General features: G+C 36.3%; 1 protein-coding gene across 7 annotated transcripts in view; it reads right to left on the bottom strand.

The window, feature by feature from the left end:
* LOC132124973 (collagen alpha-1(XXV) chain) overlaps positions 1 to 14,474 on the bottom strand; it is a 712,477-nt gene that overhangs the window by 71,598 nt on the left and 626,405 nt on the right. The gene's annotated exons all lie outside the window — the stretch shown is intronic.

Raw genomic sequence — 14,474 nt, 5'->3', positions numbered from 1 at the left:
GCAAGCAGAAAGATTCTCGTGCGCACACTATAGTTTCTCGTGAGCACGCAATAGTTTCTCGTGCGCACGTCATAGTTTCTCGTGAGCACGCAATAGTTTCTCGTGCGCACGTCATAGTTTCTCGTGCGAACGCGAAATTCTTTGTTTTTATTTTTTTGCAAAGGTCACTTTAGGGGCTCCGTAGTAAGAGACTTTAGAACAGTCTCTTACTACGGAGCCCCTAAAGTGACCTTTGCAAAAAAATAAAAACAAAGAATTTCGCGTTTCATTTGACTGGACTTTATTTTCGTTAGACTGTTGGAAACTAATGGAAAAAAATGGACATGTTCTGTGGTGCATTTTTGAGGTAAGATAACCTGCAAGTTTGTTTTTAATTAATTTAATTTGTTTAGATTGTAGGCTATTTCTCATTTCGTTTGCAAGCGCTGTTGCGAGCCTGCCTCAGTATTTCAATTTTTTTTTATTTTACTCACTGTGGTTTAATAAATAAACATATGTTAAACTAACTGTCTGTGTGATATGCTTGAAGTGTTTTATATCTATGGATTTTATTGTAGCCAAGTAAAGTATTAGCGTTAGTTTGAGAGGCTTAATTGATTAAATATGTTTTAGGCTACTCGCTGTCGGCTCGGCTGATTAACGTTAATCGTCATTTAAAAAAAAAATGCTCCAAACATTTTTCTAAATTAACTTGATAAAGAAATGAAAAGAAACATAACACAAAACTGACCCCTTTTTTAATTGTTGCAAATAGGGCAGGCTTCTGCTGTGTAATAAAATAAATAAATAAATAAAAACACGGGCTCGTGTCGGACTAGGGCTGATAATTCTGATGAGCTGTCGGACACGGGTCGGGCTAGGGCCTGAGCGTCTCGGGCCAGGGCCGGGCTCGGGCCTAGATTTGAGGCCCGTGCAGGGCTCTACTTCACGTCCCCCGCGTAATCTACGCCCCTGACATACATAAATGTATACATAAATAAATTATCATAGTAACATTCAGATAATAATTAAAATATTAATTATGGGGGGGGGGTGATTAATAATGATTTGATGAATATAGACGAATCAAGTTACAGGAAGTTAGGCTACTCATTTCACATCGTAAGAAAGTAGCTTTACAAAGAGCTATATTGTAAACTTGAGCAGTTTTAGGGCTGGCCGATATCACGAAATATGTTGCTGATATAAATGATAGCTACACTGTTTGATATTAACCTAGTCCCATTATATTTAATAATTTGCCCAGCATTTACCCTGTGTCACTTTTAGTGGGCGATGGGCATGACTGCATGAAATGTCTAGGCCTATTACAACAAGAGATATTTTATAAGCAGATATAGGACAATATTTTATGCATGTCATGCAGGGCTACGTAATTTACATCATTTGTTTATGTTTCTTCGTTTTTCCATTAGGGTCAGTGAATAAACACAAACTCGTGATTGTACACAAAATATGATAATTCACTGTCTATTTTAGTAAGACATCGGATAAATCCGAAAGTGTGTTTTATTTTATTTTAAAGCAAAACGAAGATGATAAATAAGACGATAATATAAGCTACCAAATAGCCTAAAACCATTGGGTTTTGTGCGTGCGAATGTATGACAGCATGGGCTACATTTAATAGAGTGCAGTGTTGGGGAGTAACTAGTTACATGTAACGGCGTTAAGTCATTGAATTACAAAATTAATGTAACTGTAATCAGTTACAGTTACTAAGAAAAAAATGAGTAATTAAATTACAGTTATAAAAATTTTAAAGATTACAAAGGGGATTACATTTGAATATACACACATCCACATACAGATTATTTCTTTCCCAAATTGCACTGAGACATACAGTGAATAATCTCCGCGATGCGGAAAACACAGTCTGGTTCGTAATCCAGTCATAAAAATGGAATGTAGCCTATCGCGGACGGAATATGCCACATTTTGGACGAATAAATCAAAAGTAGGTCAGTACACTTGAATCAAAACGCGATATGAGAGTGTGTGAATATTAAGCTGCAAAATGACATCAATCTATGAATCCTGCATGTTCTGCATGTCTGTGGAAATCAGGCGCTGATCGGGAGAACCCTGACAATTCCCGGTGGCCTGGCAGACGATTTTGCCCTCTGTTTTAATATTGTTATTGTATAATTGCACGCCAAATGTACTAAAGCGATTATTTCCGAATCGGCCATTCAATAATTAAATCTCTAATAAATCATGAATCGGTTAGACGTGACTGGCAATGGTTGGGCTCGCGCTCTCTCCACGCCTCCGCCAAATGGTTTGGATCAGACTCAGAGTAATCAATGCGAGACTCGAGAGAGTGGAGAGGACTGGAAGCGCAGAGCTGGAGCAGAGAAGCGTCACTTCTGTTCAGGGTTTCCAGTGCAGGTCAGTTTCATCTGTAAATATGCTATTGTAGTTTTGTCTTCGTTTACTTAGTCAAGCAGCAGCAGCACATTGCTCAGACTCACTCAAAATACTGTATAAACGACATCATTATTATTTATTGTAATGTTACAGTAGTAATTTAGCAGACAAATAATCATATTTTATCATAGGTTTAGGGAGAGCTAGTGCAGACAAAAACACAACCCTTAGGAAAATTAATGTAGCCTATGGTATGGCACTAAGTTTAACCATGGAATTTGTAGTAAAAATAAATACAAGTGGTAATTAATTTGCCAAAAAAACAAAAATGCACTTACAAAACATGGTAAAAGTCAAATAAAAATCTAAGTCATGAGAGGATGAATGGATAATGGAAGTGAAGGAGCAGTTCCGGAGAGAACTCTTAATTATGTTGCATGTCCCCAACCTAAGGATTTAAATCTTTATCATGTCAGATCCATACAGGGGCACCTCCAACTCTGGCCACCACTGTGGCCACCCCTAAGATGATTTGCAGTGGGTACTATTCATTTAAATGCAGAATGTAAATTCACAATAGTTTAAGAAGTGAAAAAAAACGTGCAGCACCGCTGCAGCCACTGTTTTGCGTCTCTGAGCAACATGATAGTGTTTCGTTACTGAATGAATCAACCGTTTAAATGATTCGGTTCAATCGCAATTACTCACTTATTAACAGTGACTCGCTGCCACCCATTGGCGGTTTTGATTTCACATTTAAGGTACCTTTTCATTTTTTTAATAATTTCAAACATCAGTTTTCAATGTTTTTTCTTTACAATATCAAAGCATTATTTATCCATTTGTAACTGCAGGTTAAAGTATTTCATGTTACACAGAGCTTTATTAAACAGTGTGTAAAAACATCTAAATGGCACTTCAGATGCAGCTTCAGTTTTCTCTGCATTGCAAAGATCAACTTTGTAGATAATGATTGCATTTGCTTGGGAACAGTCCAAATGCAAGTATTTGACCTAAAAGATGGTGCACACTTTTAGAAAAAATGGTGTAAAGGTCAAAAATAAAAAAAAAATCAGAAGTCAGCTGTCAGCACAATTAGAAATAAGACATCAGCACAATAACACTTAGCAAAATATTCTAAATATCGTTATCGGTAAAATCACAGAGATATAACTTTTTGTCAATATTGCAATCCCCTTAATTTTTCTTCTTTATTTTAATGTGCCACCCCAAGATTTACTGTGGCCTCATCTGGCCACCCCTGTTAAAACTTTCTGGGGGCGCCACTGGGTCCATACACAAAATAGGGTTGTTCATGTTTCAGAATGTGTTGTGGGTGTATGAGTGTGAGATTTCCCAGTCCTCCCCTCATGGAAATTAATGGCGCAGACATACAGTTTCATTTACTACACATAGGCCTAATGTAGCTTGCAGTGTTTTCAGCCTCTGCTGCCTCAATATATGAATACCTGTATACAAACATAATCTCTAGAACTGCTGTGAGTCACTTCATGAGCATTTTACTTATTTTGAGAAACTATCATCATATCATATGCAAAGAGACAGCAGTTTAAAAAAGACACCAATGTTTCAGGAGTTTAGTACACAGAATAGGACACATGCTTATTAGATAACCGTATTTGAGTTGATGTATATGCTTTTATTTTTTTATTAACTATTTCCTCCCCAAACCATTGTTAGATGCAGTGTTTCCTGTAGTTATGCAAAGATTTGGTTTCAAAAACAGTATCTATAAACTATTTCTTTTGATTTTAAATCTGCATTGAACTTAAGATCAGTCTCAAAGTAAAAGGCAGTACTAAAGTCTAATGTGGATGTGTTCAAATGTGATCATCTTAATTCAAGTGATGAAGGATGGTGAAAGTCTGACAGTATTGAGCACTACTTTAAGTTTAAACCTGAATGGTGTAAATGTTTGAAAATTATTAACAGTTGCAAATAAACATTCATTGGAAATTTAGAAAAGTAATCAAAAAGTACTCAAAAGTAATTAGTTACATTACTTTATTAAAGTAATTAAAAAAGTTACACTGCTATTACATTTTAAATAGGGTAACTTGTAATCTGGAACCTATTACATTTCCAAAGTAACCTTCCCAACACTGAGTGCTCGGCTTTATAAAAACTTTAGTGTAGCTCTATTAAATGGTAAGTTTATGTTAAACAATTTTAATTATAAGAATAGCAGTAACCGGCAATCAGAAGTATGCAAATTAATATTGGTTTAAAATCCAATAAGCTTTAAATTGGTTTTTGAATGGTTATTTAATAATTATAATAGTAATAATTTAATAATAGTATCTATAAATTAACTTGAGGCATGCAGACCGGCTGCTGCAGGACTTTAACCAATCTTAAACAAACAAATAATGATATGAACCACTTTTTCTGAATTTTACTAGCCCATTTTATTTGTTTCTCATAAGATTGTATATACATGACAATATACTTTTATCTATCATTGGGATACCAAATGTATAACAGACATTCAGCATTATAGAAATAAATAAATCAAATGTAGTCCTGAGTAAACTGCCAAAATAAAATTATGATAATGTCTATAACAGTAAATGTATGAGAAAATAAGGAAAATTAGGCGGGAAGACGTTCAGACGTGCAGACGTTCAGACGTGAAGACGTTCAGACGTTATTCACACGTTAATTTCTAACGTGACGCCGCCATCACATCTGTAAAGATCAACAGCTACACGTTATTGACGTGTCTACGTGACGTGATATTTGCGTGTACGTCTCCATATAAAACAAATGGAGACGTACACGCACGTATACACGCGTGTTATCTGTCGTGCTTGTCAGTCTCGTTGCCGAACGAAACATTCCGAGTGCCATAATGTCGTTCATACGAGCTCATTAATATGACGTTGTAACATGCACTCGTCTCACTGAACGTCATGTCTATGGAAAGCCAAAGTAGTCACAAACGCCTCCTCGGGCGTCTGATTTCACATTGACACGTCAAAAGTGTGCGATTTTACAGCAAAACGCGCGTCCTTGACGCGTGATTTACCATAAAAACGTGCATTCTTAGCGTGCGCTTTGGGATTGCGGAAAACGCGTGATAGAAACACGCGTTTTGATGCACGTTTTGATCCTCGTTTCCGTTTCTGGCGCGTTTTCTGCAATCCCAAAGGACGCACGTTTTGCTGTAAAAATGCACGCTTTTGACGTGTCAATGTGAAATCAGACGCCCGAGCAGGCGTTTGTGACTACTTTGGCTTACCATACATGTCTGCATTTGTCGTCCACGGCGTTCGGACGAGCTCATTAATATGACGTTTTAACATGCCCTCGTCTCACTGAACGTCACGTCTGCGTCTGTCGAACGTGACGTCTGCGTCTGCCACATTTACAGTTTTACTGCCTGAATGTCTCGTCTGCATCTTCCTTCCTTTTTTAATTTATTTTTTTCATCAATAGCGCACATTTATCTAGGGTAAAAAAATTATTAGTATTGTGAAATCTATGAAGTGTTTTTTTTTTTTTTACCTTATCCATAGATTTTATTTTAGGCAAGTCGTTTTGCCTAAATTGATCAAACATATGCTCATTGCGCTTCCTGACACTGTCCTCTTGGTTGTTCCTTCACAAAAAAAAAAAAAAAAACAAACAAAAAACTGCTTTTAACAAACATAGATGTTCATAAACATAGATATAAATATGTTCCAAACATATTTCTAAAAACAAACAAAAATAGATATGACCACTTTGCCATTAAAAAACAACACTGAAATATTGTAATGGCTGCAACATCAGCTGTGTATGGGATGGAGAGAGAGAAAAAGACAGGGGATCCAGTCAGACTCGGTACTAGAATTCGTTCCCTTGTTTCAACTAAAAGTTCCCCTGGGCTCGGCGGGCCCCCAAACTGCCCAGGTCCTTACGCACCTTCAAGCCCTGCTGCCCAGACGCTATGCCACTGGCCTATAGCCTATACTTATTTAATATCACACAAAGAATGACTTTTTTTCTCTCTCAAAAACACAAATGTGATATTATTAATATTTTAGTTACATCAGTTAAATAAACAAGAAGTTAATATTAACAGACTTCTGTTGCCTATTTTTGCTCTATTTCACCAATAAAAATAGCTCGTTCCAAACAGAGTCAGGTGCTGTTTTGCCTCTGAGCAACATGACAGTGTTCCTTCCTGAATGAATCAACCATTTAAATGATCAATGATTTACTTATTAATAGTGACTTTTTGCCACCTACTGGCGGTTTTAATTTCACATTTAAAGTACCTTTGCATTTTTTTTTCTTTATAATTTTAAATATCAATAGGCTATTCAACGTTTTAGGATTAAAATATCAAAACATTATTTCTGCATTTATAACTGCAGGTTAAAGGATTCATGTCCTGCATTAAACTGTGTAAATACATCTAATTGCCTCTTCTGATGCAGCTGGTTTGATTTTGTTTATAATGATTTTTATTGGTTTGGTAACAGCCCCGAATGTCTCATTATTCTAATTCACTTTATTGATTGAATTTAAGAATTTGACACACAATATAATGCACACTTCTAGAAAAAATCTAAAATGCCCATAAAGGGTACAAATAACTTTTGTTTGAAAATATTAATTTCTATCACTGCTGTAAACTGACTACGCAGAATGTGAAGAATATCAATAACTAGTCAGCTTCTCTACATCAGTCCTGCAGCGCAACACACTCATTTTAGATATTGTCTGATTATGGTTATGGTTAAAAATCACGGAAAATATCGAGATATCATTTTTGTCTCTATCACACACCCTTATATACCCTAATTCTTCTTTGCTTGTTTGGTACACATAAGTCACTGATCATAAAGCTTTAAATAAGCTTATCTTAGGTTTTCTCAACAATAACGATGGAGGACACGACAAATAAATAAATAAATAAATAAATTAAAGAAATGAATGGATTTAATAGCAAAAAATTAAGACGTCAGTGAGACGAGTGCATGTTACAACGTCATATTAATGACCTTTTCCGAACGCCACACCACACTTGATTTACGTGACATCTGCATGACGTCTATGCCTCGTCAGCGTCTTAAAATGAATGGATTTAATAGCAAAATATTAAGATGTCAGTGAGACGTTCAGTGAGACGATTGCATGTTACAACGTCATATTAATGAGCTCGTCGGAACGCCATATGTTGTGGGTCCGTGCGCTCTGTGTCCACGTGTGTTTTGTGTAGCACACAGTTTTTGTTTAGCCACTTGCTTTTTTTTGTTGTCTTGTATTGTTGCACGCAGCTCGTGTAATTGGCTGTGTGCTTTCATGTCTTGTTTTGTCTTGTACTGTGTAGCATGCAGCTTGGATTGCTGGCTGTGTGTGGTCTTGTCTTTTGTGAACACGCATCTTATGAGTTTTCTCAATAGCTGCGGGTTCGTGTTTTGTTTTGTTCTAGCACATGGCTTGTAATTGTTTTGCTGGCCATGTGCTTGTATTTTTGTTTTGTGTGAGCGCATGGCTTCTGTCTTAGTTCCTGTGTGCCATGTGCTCTCATGTCAATTGTCTTGACCCCACCCATCTTGTTACCTGATTATTGATGTAATTTTCCCAACATGTGTTCCCTAGTTCCCCTTATCATTTGCTCCCTATTTATTCTCCTTGTGCTTGCAGTCCTGTGCTAGTTCATTGTCGAATGTTTGTCTGTGTTCCACGTGTCTTGCCTTGCCAGACAAGTTCTTGTCTGTTTCCCCTACGAGGTAGTTTTAGTTTGTTTATTTTATTATTAATAAAGAGCCCTTCTCTCTGAAGTACTGAGTCCTTGCCTCATCCCCCTGCCCGAACCCTGACAGCATGTATTATGTAGCATATTGTGAATATAAACCATCAGTTTCAGACACAACAAAGCTAAACTGCTTTTAAAGCTTTGCATTTCAGTCAGAGCTCAACTTGTTCACAAAGACAGATACTGCAGAAAGTGCATCGTTTTTTTCTTTTCTTTTCAATTTTACAAAAGTACAACGTTTTGTTGATATTCATGTGATTGTACACAAAAATAAGAGTACACCATTTACAGTTCCGATTCCCAGATTAGTCTTATCTGTATGAGCAAAAATGACGATGTACTTCCAAGTTTTCTTCACTGTTATGTAGAACAGAATGAAGTGATCACACTGGTGCCTCCAACTTTAACCTCCACTTCCACTCCCAGCACAAAAGCTTAAATATACACCTAACAGTGCACTTTTAAATGTTTAAACTAACATTGTAATATACTTTAAATGTTCTATATCTACAAATGTTATTTTAAGCAAGTCGTGATGATTTGAGAAGGCTACATTGATCAAACGTGATCCACTCAGCTGGATGCCGCTATCCGCTTGGTTGTCACAAAAAAAAACAAAAAAAGAAAAGAAAACCTTGATTTTAACAACAACAACAACAACAACAAATATTCCAAACATTTTTCCAAATTAACCAATAATGAAACAATATGAAATATAACTTTTCAATAAAAAAAAAACAAACAAAAAAAACAGGAGTGGTCTTTTTTTTTTTTTTTTTGGCCAATCTCCTGCATGGAAAAACTCTGTATTGAGAGTGAGGAGTTACGTGCCGATTTGGGGGTCTGAGCCGGTCGGCCATGATTGTAGGACACGCTATCGGTTGCCAGGGACAATGCCTTCAGAACTTCACAGAGGCGCGACTAAACATTTCAGAGCTCTTTAATTTTTGCGCATTTATTATGTCGGTGGAACAGAGACGGATCTACGAGTACAAGAAATAAATGAAGAAAGTAAAGCAATTCAAAAAGATAAGGCGAAAGAAAGGGGACCCTACAGGAACAAGCTCACACCAAGCGCAAAACAGCGGTGTTTGGAGAAGCTCTCAGGCATCCAAAATATCGACCCCTATGAGCTCCCTGCAGCGGCACCGAGAACTGGACCATTTACCTTCATGCACACATATGGACATTGTGAATTCATCCGTCAGGCTGTCAGGAAGCTGAACTCGTTCCCGAACTTGCCCCGACTTCCCTATTCTGCCCCATGCACCACAGAACTATGACCACCCCGTCCCCCAGATCCACATCCCCAGATCCTTCCACCCCACTTCCCACTAACATACAATGACATGCACCAGTCACTTTGTGCAGCATTGGTCTGCTAACTGTCTCATTCTACTACCTCTTCAGTCAGTTTAAACAAAAGAACTGCTATTTGAGGGCTTTGTCACTTTAATCAGACTGAATAAGCTTTTTTTTGTACTACAATATTTTTTCTTTTTATCTGAACTGTTTGTTCACTTCACTGGTTTGCATTCTTTCTGCCATGTGCTGCTTTGTTTAACTTTACTTTTATTTTTTTTTACATGTCCTTATTATATAGTGTATTGTAGTTGTATTTTATATTTAATCTAGATTTTTAGGCTCTACTGTTAAAAGGATAGTTCACCCAAAAAAATCTAAATTATGTCATTAATAACTCATGTCGTTCCAAACCCGTGAGACCTCCGTTTATCTTCGGAACACAGTTTAAGATATTTTAGATTTAGTCCGAGAGCTCTTAGTCCCTCCATTGAAACTGTTTGCATGGTATACTGTCCATGTCCAGAAAGATAAGAAAAACATAATCAAAGTAGGTCATGTTACATCAGAGGGTCAGTTAGAATTTTTTGAAGCATCAAAAATACATTTTGGTCCAAAAATAGCAAAAACTACGACTTTATTCAGCATTGTCTTCTCTTCCGTGTATGTTGTGAGAGAGTTCAAAACAAAGCAGTTTGTGATATCCGGTTCGCAAATGAATCATTCGATGTAACTGGATCTTTTTGAACCAGTTCACCAAATCGAACTGAATCGTTTTAAATGGTTCGCATCTCCAAAACGCATTAATCCACAAATGACTTAAGCTGTTAAGAGAGAACTGAAGATGAACACTGAGCAAAGCCAGATAATAAACAAAAGATTGACTCTTTCACAAGTCTCACGGCTTTGGAACGACATGAGGGTGAGTTATTAATGACATAATTTTGATTTTTGGGTGAACTATCCCTTTAAGTATTATCTGTATGCACCATGGGTCTGAGTGTAATGCAGTTTCTACTCTCTGTATGTATGTACTGTACATGTGGAAGAATTGACAATAAAGCAGACTTGACTTGACTTGACGTGAACACTCAACAATAAGCCACCGTTTTATTTTTATGGCATAATGCACACCTCCTTAAATGTAATCTAAACATTCCAAGTTAATTTACTACTTTTTGTGCAATTTCTAGTTTTTCTTGTCACAATTTTAGTGCATTATTCTTGATTTCTCACAACTTGGTAAAAAAAAAAAAAATTATAAAAATTATATATATACACAGTTGCAATCAATATTATTCAACCCCTTTGACCTGCAAGGCATTTTGCTGCGGCAAACAACATTTTATGAAAACAATTTAACAAAGGCATCAGTAAAGTATTAGAGAAAGTTTATTAATACACTTTTGAGTGATTCTGAGATTGGAACACTGATGAATCATGATGAAATTCAAATTGGCTCAAATTATGTTCAAAATTATTCAACCCCCCAAAACTCAAATTTTGTGCAGAATCTTTTATTCTTTAAAATCACCAATAAACACTGTCTGTAAGTGCTTAGAAGCTTCTGTCACCTCTCTACTACAGTCTTGGCCCATTCATTGCCTGAAAAAGCTTGCAGATCACTGATAATCTTTGGTTTTCACATTCACCACAGCTTTCTTTAAATTCAACCAGATATTTTAATGAGAATTAAATTCTGGGGACTGAACAGGCCACTCAAGAACATTCTATAACTGATCGCTGAACCAAGCAGAAGTAGATTTGGATGTGTACTTTGTGATGACTGTCCTGCAGGAAAGTCCATTGATCATCAGCTTCAGTCTTTGCACCAAAGGCATCACAATTCTTGTCAAAATGGCCTGATACTTCAAAGAATCCATGATGTCCTTCATACAGTCATGATTTCCACTTCCTGCTACAGTTAAGAAACCCCATAACAGGACTAATCCACCAAGTTTGATGATGGAGATGGTGTTCTTCTGCTTATGAGCTTTGCCTGTTTTGCAGCAGACATACCGCTGATCCATGGGTCCAAAAAGTTCCAGTTTGGTCACATCACTCCATAAAACATTCCTCCAGAGCTCCACAGGTCTACACAAATGAATTTTATCAAGTTCAAGTCTGCCTTTTGTTCTTCTTGATCAAGAGTAGTATTCATGAAGATGTATCAACATGTAGGTCATACTTGTCTAGTGTTCTTCTTACACGCTGCATTGAAATGGTTTTCCTCCTTTCATCAGGTCATCTTGTATAACACTAATGAGCGGATGGTATTTCAGCCATCTGTTCCATATTAACGAATCCTGACTCTCTAACACATTCTGCACTCAAAGACCAGAACGTGAGTAAACAAGGACCTTCGTTTTACAACATCTTCCAACATAATTCACCATTTGAGGCGCCGCGATGTCCGCAACATCCTGGCGTGGGTGACAGTTATTACACCTATTGAGACTGTCCAGGGATACCCGTGCGAGCCTCAAAGGAGAACACGAAACACCCACATTCCTAAACACACACACAAACTTTTCTTTATGCTTTTAATGTAAGTCCTTAATAAGATGTACTGTATTTTGAATAAGTTTGTGTGTTGCATAAAGTAGTTAATCCTGTTATGCAAGGATTATAAATTGCTGACTTGTAAATGGGAAATGTTTTTGGAATGAATGTTCTCACAAAGAGTCATGATTCTGTAAACCTACCCCCCTGACCAGGTCGAAAAACTTTATGATCTAACTGACAGAACAGCAAAGCCAGATCACTGGTACCTTTTCTCAATGTATTCTAAACTGGTACCTTTTCTCAATGTATTCTAAATGTATTGAGTATTGCTTTTTGGTTCATTAGATGTTTTCTATAATCAAAAATTGGTGTATCTACAATTTTATCGTGTGTTAATCAAACTTTAAATGTGTGTAATTCTGCATATGAATGTAACGTCGTGTTTCTATCAGTTATATATGTCATTTTTGGTGTCTGTGCAATCGTCATGTTGTGAACAAACTATCCACCTATAGTAAAGGTGTGTAAAATGTATTAATCTGGAATTACGTACTTGCTAGAATATCACTGCTGAAATCCGATAAGCCAAAACTTATTAGAGTGGGTGGTTCCCCAGAGACAAAGGAACGTATTTCCCGCTTCAGATCGCGGGCGTTCATTGGTTGTTCACGCAAACAGAGGCGTGAACCAGGCAAGCCATAAAAACTGACCCAGGAAGTTCCTCCCTGTCTTCTGCTTGTTCTTCTTGCTCTTCTTCGCGCTCTTGGTCCGCTCTTCTATCGCCATTTATCTCAGCACGGCGGCTGAGAGAACAGCCGTTCTCATGGCTCCTTCGAGCTTTCACCTCCGTAGCTTTCATCTCTGTTGCTTTCATCTCGTTGTTTTAATTTCTTTTACTTACTAAGTTCTTCTCTACACGAGGAAGACGAATCATTACGTTTGTTGGACCTTTCAAATATCGCGGGATTCCGCAGCAGCCCCGGAAGACACGAAAGAACACGCCTAGCTACAAAGGACCACGCTCACACGCACGCTGGTCTGGCGAGTCACAAAGTGACCACATGCAAGTATCATTCTCTATGGAGATTTAAATGCTGCTTAAAGTTTGTCTATTACCTTTTCAAGGTGATTTGATTCGTTGTTGTCTTTCAAGGGTTACTGTCTGTGAGTTTGCATAACTGAGCGCGTAATTCTGTGATCACGCCTATTCTCTCATTCATCCTCTCTCACTCATTCTCTGTCTCTCTCTCTCCCTCATTTGGATTCCGTTATGTCTTGTACAAAGTTACTGTCTGTATTGTCGTACGGGTATTTACTCTGTGTGATTTGTAGTTTGATGTATTATTATCGTAAGTTAATCTTACGGCCGTTTGCTGGACAAACCACTGTTTGATTTGCGGTAATTTACAGTAAGAGATATCACTATAATTGATATGAAGAATAGAATATTGACATATTAATGAGTAAATTACAGTGCCCTGTAATGAGTTATTGATATATACAATTGACCTATTTTTCATTTTCAATAAATTTAATGTAACTGTCATATGAGATATATATATATATATATATATATATATATATATATATATATATATATATATATATATATATATATATATATTAATCATATTTCTGATTAATTATTAAAATTCCCTATATATCATTTGAGTTAATTATAATGTACAACCCAGTGCGGCTACACTTGCAAGTCTTTGGCTTTACATTGCAGATTTTCTTTAGTTGTTCTGATTAAACATTTTATGATATTTAGCCTTTTCTTCAACAACCTCAAAGGTTTTCATGTACAATACACTTTAAGCTAAGAAATAATGCTGAGATATTTTAATGTCTTAGAAATCTTCATATAGCCTTAGCCTTTCTAAAGTAATACAATATTTATTCTCTTTAGCTTTTGTGAGATCTCTATTGACATTTTTGCTACTCAACTTCAGCACATGCATGGGGTAACTTTATGTATATGTAACAGCTCAAGCTAATTCTGATTTTAATAGAGTTTCTAAAGGCTTAATTGTGTTTTGAGACCGTTTTATTCCCTGTCATGCAAATAAGTGATTTAAAAACAGCAATGTTGAATAGGGGTTGAATAATTATGACATAGCAGTATTATTAAAAAATCTTATAACTCAAAAATATTACATTATATATTGACAATATCACTTTTAATATACCAGTGAACTGTTATAGATTCACTTTTTATTTTATCCTGGATCTTCAGATTGCAACTGTATATATATATATACAGAGGTGGGTAGAGTACCCAAAAACTGTACTCAAGTAAAAGTAAAAGTACTTCTAGAAATATTTACTCAAGTAAAAGTAAAAGTACTAGTCTTGAATAGTTACTTGAGTAAGAGTAAAAGAGTATCGGATAAAAAATCTACTCAAGTAGTTAGTTACTAGTTACTTTGGGTCATATATACTGAGCCTATTTTTATTTAGATATATAGATAAAATGTATGTAATGTATGTGTGCATGTATAAATGTATATATTTCATCAGCCTT

This window comes from Carassius carassius, chromosome 3 (assembly GCF_963082965.1).
Source record: "Carassius carassius chromosome 3, fCarCar2.1, whole genome shotgun sequence".
Lineage (NCBI taxonomy): Eukaryota > Metazoa > Chordata > Actinopteri > Cypriniformes > Cyprinidae > Carassius > Carassius carassius.
This window is presented reverse-complemented; position numbering and strand designations above follow the sequence as displayed.